The following is a 6,323-nucleotide window of genomic DNA, read 5'->3' as shown; positions in this document are numbered from 1 at the left end:
AGGCTCTCTCGTCTCTTCTTCTCCCTTCCCCCTACTTTCTGAGCGCAGCTGAGATGCGAGCAGACGCAGAGCTTGCTGGCACCGCTCTGATCCCGGGGCGCGTCGCCTCGGCGGCTGTGGGAGCAGCAGGGGCTTTGCTCGAGCCTCAGCCCGTGCTATAAGCTCCGTAAGGAAGCTTAGGCTGGCAGGGGATCAATGTGGCAGAGGCCCAGCACCACGGCATCCCCTGCCTGTCCTCGTTATGTCCCTGTTCGCTCTGGGAAGGGAGCTGCTGGGAGGATCTGCGAGGTTTCCATCTCCTGCAAGGTTTCCTGTCAGCTTGGCCTGCGGGCACGGAGAGGCTCTGACCCACTTCAGGCCCCGTGGCACAGGGCTCAGCCAGGCCGGGAGAGCTGGGTGTTGCCTGAAATGCTAACCTGAAGGTGGTGGGAAGGGAGAGGTGCAGGAACCCCGTCACAAAGTCTCTCGTTGGTGCCCTGCATGAGGTTGTATTTCGTCATTCAAGCCCGTTAAACCAGCGCTGTGTGTGCGAAGCAGCAATCCCGCCTTTCCCCGCCTCCCCTGCCTCCTGTGTGCCAGGACAGGCGTTTCTGAATCCTTCCAGTGGACGAGATGAGTGAAGTGATCTGCCTGCAAAGTACCCCGGTAAACAAAAACGGGATTATTTTACAGACAGATCGCTTTCCCAAGCCAATTCTTCCCCTGGCCACCAGCAGCAGCTGACTTCAGGCAGCAAAGGGGGGTGTCGAGGGGGCAGGCAGGACAGAGCCAAATTACACCAGTTCAAAGTTTTGATCAAGGTACAGCTTTAAAACTACTTGATTACACATGTTGATGGAAATAAACTGTATGGGAGTTTGTCCTTCCGTTGTTTTGTCTTGCTAGCCAGCCGAAACTTTGCTCAGCACGCATACCCGCCAGCCCTCCCTTCTAGCGTGTGCATTCATAATACAGTAAGTGCAGGGCATGAGCCAGAACCTTAAATCTCTCTAAATACCTAGTTAAACACGTGTGGTTTTTTTCCTACTGGCTGTTGTAAAACACTGCAAATGTTTTCCACTGTATACATGATGGAGTACGTATGTGCATCTGTAATTAGACATCCGAGACAGATGCTTACAGATGATTTTCTCTGCTAACAGTGGCACAAATATGTTTATGCTTTGAAAAATCGCTATTTCCTCTAAGCAAGCAGTGCTCGGCTTCTCAGCATTTTCTCATTTTGTTTCCGTGTCCCTCACCAGCTTGGTGGTTTGGAACATTTCACACCTCCCAGCTGGCCAGCCTGGTCTCCCCTGGGCATGTGAATACGGGCATTTTGGTAGAGTACGCACTGGAAATACCCGTGAACTCCAGCAAGATGGTTGGTGGTTGAGTCCCTTGCAATGTGTCTTGTTGAGCTCGGCAGAGCTTACAGGACAAGTATCAGCGTGTTGCGTATGTGCCAAAGGACTGATATTTTCCCATTGCTAATCCCACAGCATTGAGGAATTGCGTGTGTTGGAGCTCTTACCTAAGGGCCCACTGGCAGCGTTCTCCATTTTTCGTCTAGAATTTTGTTCCTGTTGGCAATGTCTTCAGTTAAAACAATAAAATCACCTTCCAACAGCTACCAATACCTGAGTTATGCTACTTCCTCAGCATTGCTGCACCTAGACAGCGTGTGCAGAGAAGTGCAAGAGAATCTTTGAATACTGGAATGAGACTTAAACCACTGCAGCAAATTAACACAAACCTCACCCTTTAGCTTCCTAGAGTGACCAAGACAGTTTAATTATTTTTTTTTCTTTCTGCCAGAAGGGAAGCTGTATTCAAAAACAGGCTCTATTTCAGTATTGTGTGACCGAGACTGAAAATGGAGAGCAATCAGAATCAAGTATCCTACAGCGGTTTCCATTGTACAGTGCGTTACAGTTAGGTCTTTCATACAGCATCCCCACAACGCTAAGGAATGTGACAAATCATCCACCAACACTGGAAAGAGGAATTCCATCTCCCTCTAATTTAGGGACCTTGCATGACAATAGCACTCTAGGATACTGCATTTTATATGCACGCTGTGTTCAAATTGCAAAAGACCTACTTGTTTTCGAAAGAGGAATAACTGCTAAGGATGGTAACTGGATTTCCTTGGGTTTTGTCCCTAACATTTTTATTTTAAAATGTGTTATGGTAGTGGTTTGGTGCTTCTGTTCTTTACAGCCCGTTATATTTACAGCAAAATGCATCGAAGGTCAAAGTGTATCCATTCTCATCACAGAATGGGAATGGGGATTGGGAGGTGAGTATTTCACAACACGGAGAATCAGAATTCAGTATTGCAGCTTAACAAAGTGTACTATTTCTCATGTCTACTGCTATGAAATCTGTTAATACATACAGTGTACTGCAACGCAGCCTGGTAACGACATAGACAGACAGACCCACCTCACAGAGATGGTATGAGAATTAATGACTGTTCAGAAGGCTCTTTAATTGGATTCAGTTTTCACACAGAATCACAGAATTTTCTAGGTTGGAAGAGACCTCAAGGTCATCGAGTCCAACCTCCAACCTAACGCTAACAGCCCTCCACTAAACCATATCCCTAAGCTCTACATTTATACAATTACTGAAATCATGCTGGATACTTCAGTGCATACCCTAATTTAGAGCACTGTAACCTTTTATGCACACTACCACTGTGTGCCCCATTAAAATTATAGCCTAATACACCGTGCTTTCTTCACAGACTTTCAGTTTTACTGAAAGCTAGTATACTCCTAGCGAATACTCAGGATTTTTATAACATGGCCTTTAAAGCTATTGCTTCACAATTCATTGAAATAGATTCAAAATAGAGACACCTGTCATCTTGCCAACAGTTACTGAGATGAATTGGACAAAGCAGTGGAATTGCACCTATTTGCAGTAGAAAAAAAAAAAATAGCCAAAAACATGTTTCACATGCAGAAGATCCAATCTGACTGCAGGGAGGGAAAGCCTCCTTTGGCTCAGCAACGCCTGGCGTACAGTGAAGAACATTAAGCAGCTCCAAAAGGAGTGCTTTTCAGCTCCTGGGAGGAAATCCTAGCAGTTACAGCCCAAATCACTGCCAGTACAATTTGAAAAAATGTTATTCATATATTCATATACTTACATGCGTATTTATTTTCCAGTAGTTTTTGGATGATGGAACAATAATTATATATATATAATGGTATATATAAATACATAAACAGAGATGGAAATTGAGACCAAGCTGTTTTTTTTTTTTATTTACAGATTACACATGCAAAGGCTCACAAAAATTCTCTTTAATTTTCTGAATGTCTGCACCTTCAGCCAACGGTTGCAATAAAATTCAAAGTATTAGTCCACGGAAAGAAGGACATTTATTCAGATGTGTTTGCTCAGGTGAAAATCTTAGGCTCGCAGACACGTTCTTCACACAGCAAGATTATGGTAGTATTAAAGAGGTCAGTCGGGAACAGATAAACTTTATAAGGTTAAGCTGGAAACTTCATTAGCTGTGAAAGGTCTATGTCATTTAACTGTGTTTTTGTTTTAGCCATAGCTGTGCAATGGTGGTATTTGAATTTTGGATGATTTAGGGAAGTAGAAGCGTATACACAAGTGTGCTGTTTCTGTATCAATGACATAGCATTTCTTCTAAAAACCGTGACGTTAATGGTCACTTACAAAACCGTGAATTGAATATATTCATAGTAGGAATACTGGTTTATTCTATTTTGAAATGAATTTGAGCATTATTATTCAGGCTGTCAGACAACATGGAACTAAAACTAGGATTCCATCGCTTTTGTTTCTCCTTTTTCATAAGCAACACATTGTTCTCCTGAGAAACACAGATATTTTGTCTTGCCAAGTGCTGTCTAATGTTGTTCTCGTTGAGCCGTGCCACCAGAAAATGCCAGTAAGCCCTGCTGAAGAAAATGTGGGCCAAAGCCACTATTGGCACAAGTGGGCGCAGCTTCGGTGACGGCATTGAAGCTCAGGCCACAATGTGACTATCACTGTAACTCAGCAAAGCCATCAGTTGTCTTTGTGCTGAAATCACAGCTAGGTCTTCTGGGATGTAAGTACTGACACGTAGCCAGGATGTCTGGAGACACCGAGTGATTATAAACAGTTACCTCAGGTGCTCAGCATGCCTCAGGGTCGCACTTAATGTTTCAGACAACAAATATTTTACTGAATTTCTTTACTGTAAAATGTAATTATTATATATACTTGTAGGAAACTGGAAATCTAATGCTGGTCTTCTCCTGCCTTGCACCTGGTGTAATCATTTACTGTTTGTAACAAGAATGAGGCATGCTGCGTTAATACAGTATTAGTATTTTGCATTCGCTTTGCAAATGTAGAAATAATTATACGAGCTGCAAGGGCTCACCGTTTTTTAACAGTTTCCAAAATTTATGATAAAAATTACTTATATTTTACTGAGGCCAGTGTACAAATCAGGAAAACTCTCAAGTATCATGATGTTGTTATTTTAGGTACAAATAAATATTACCTATATGATAATAACAAAAGAAAGAAATAAAGCCTGTGTTGTTCTAGCGGTAAATAACTTTCACAATGCTTGTTCTCAGTTAAGCAAGTTCTGTGTACTCTTGAGCTTTAATCAGGCTGGTTTTGTTCTCAGTTTTCCAGTTCCTGAAGAGTCAGAGAAGCAGTAAATCCAGTATAGTCACACTTCACATGTGAAGAGTGCTCACATGAAATAAATACAGAGTGACTCATATTACCCATAGAATAGAATTAATTAAAATCCGTAGAAATTCATTAAAATCTGTAAATTCTGTATGGTTCCTTTCTTGTTCATCCCACTGACAGAAGTACAAAACCCCAAATTTCATCTTTATTATGGTTCCTTCAAGTTCCCCTTGCCCTTTGTGGAGCTACATCATGGCCGTGTTTGTGTGCCACACTGATGGGCGCCCTAACCATCCCCACAGAACCACCTTGTCACTATGGACTTGCCTGGTGGCCAGATTGAATTTTTTTGACACCTGCTTAACCCAATTATCTATGCAAATGTACCTTAAAATGATCTGAGGTCAAAATCTGAATGATCTATCAACAAACTATTGCAACTTGTGTGCAGTCGCAGAGCGATCGTTTCATGGAAACGTAGTGGGGTATTTCACATGACTGGAGTGCTGCCGTGGGTGGATCTGGGGTTGATAGCGGATCCAATGCTGTTCAACCTTTTTATTAATAACCTAGACAACGGGACAGAGTGCACCCTCAGCAAGTTATGATACAAAATTGGGAGATGAGGTTGATGTGCCAGCCAGTTGTGCTGCCACCCAGGGGGACCTCAGCAGTCTGGAGAAACGTGCAGGCAGGAACTTCATGAAGATCAGTGAAAGGAAATGTGAGGTCCTACGTCTGGGGAAGAATAACCCCATGCACCCACGCAGACTTCAGCAGCTGTCTGGCTAGAAAGCAGCCTTGCTGGGACCTGGGAGTGCTGGTGGACAACAAATTGACCATGAGCTAGCAATGTGCCCTTGAAGCAAGCAAGGCCAGTGCTGTGTCCGGTGCTGGGCGCCCCCGTACAAGGGAGACATGGACATATAGCAGCAGGTCCAGCAAAGGGCCACTAAGGTGATTAAGGGCTTGGAGCATCTGTCACAGGAGGACAGGCTGAGAGAGCTGGGATTGCTTAGCCTTGAGCAGGGAAGGCTCAGGGAGATCTTATCAACGTGCATAAATACCTGGCACGAGGGAGTAAAGAACGTGGAGCCAAGCTCTTCCCAGTGGTGTCCAGGGATAGAAAGAGAGGCAATGGGCACAAATTGAAATACAATAAATCAGTTTAAACATAAGAAAATGGTTTGGGTTTATTTAATTAATTATTTTATTTATTTATTTATTTATTTATTTATTTAAAGGGTAACTGAGCGCTGAAGCAGGTTGTCTGGAAAGGCTATGGAATCTCCATCCTTGGGGATATTCAGAATCCCAGGACATGGCCCTCGGCAACCTGTTCTAGTTCATTCTGCTTAGAGCAGTTGGGTTGGACTAGGGAATCCCCAGGGGTGTCTTCCAGCCTGCTCTTTCACAATATCTTTTCCAAGACACTAAGAAAATAAACACCATCAGCATACAGGTGTTAGCAGCAGATAAGCATCAATAAACTGTCCCCTGGGAAGCCTGGAGATCTAAACTGATCTTCATTATTTTCAAGCTTAAAAAGAAGAAACTGATAACACATGCTAGGTAGCACCAGTCTGCAATCAAAAGAACAAGAAACTCCTCTTTGCAATGCAGTGTGGCAGGGATGTGATGAGAAGTAGCCCTCTGCCGTT

Source organism: Aythya ferina (genome assembly GCF_964211825.1).
Source record: "Aythya ferina genome assembly, chromosome: 2".
In the NCBI taxonomy this organism is placed as follows: Eukaryota; Metazoa; Chordata; class Aves; order Anseriformes; family Anatidae; genus Aythya; species Aythya ferina.
The sequence above is the reverse complement of the archived record's forward strand: the minus strand, read 5'-3'. Positions refer to the sequence as shown.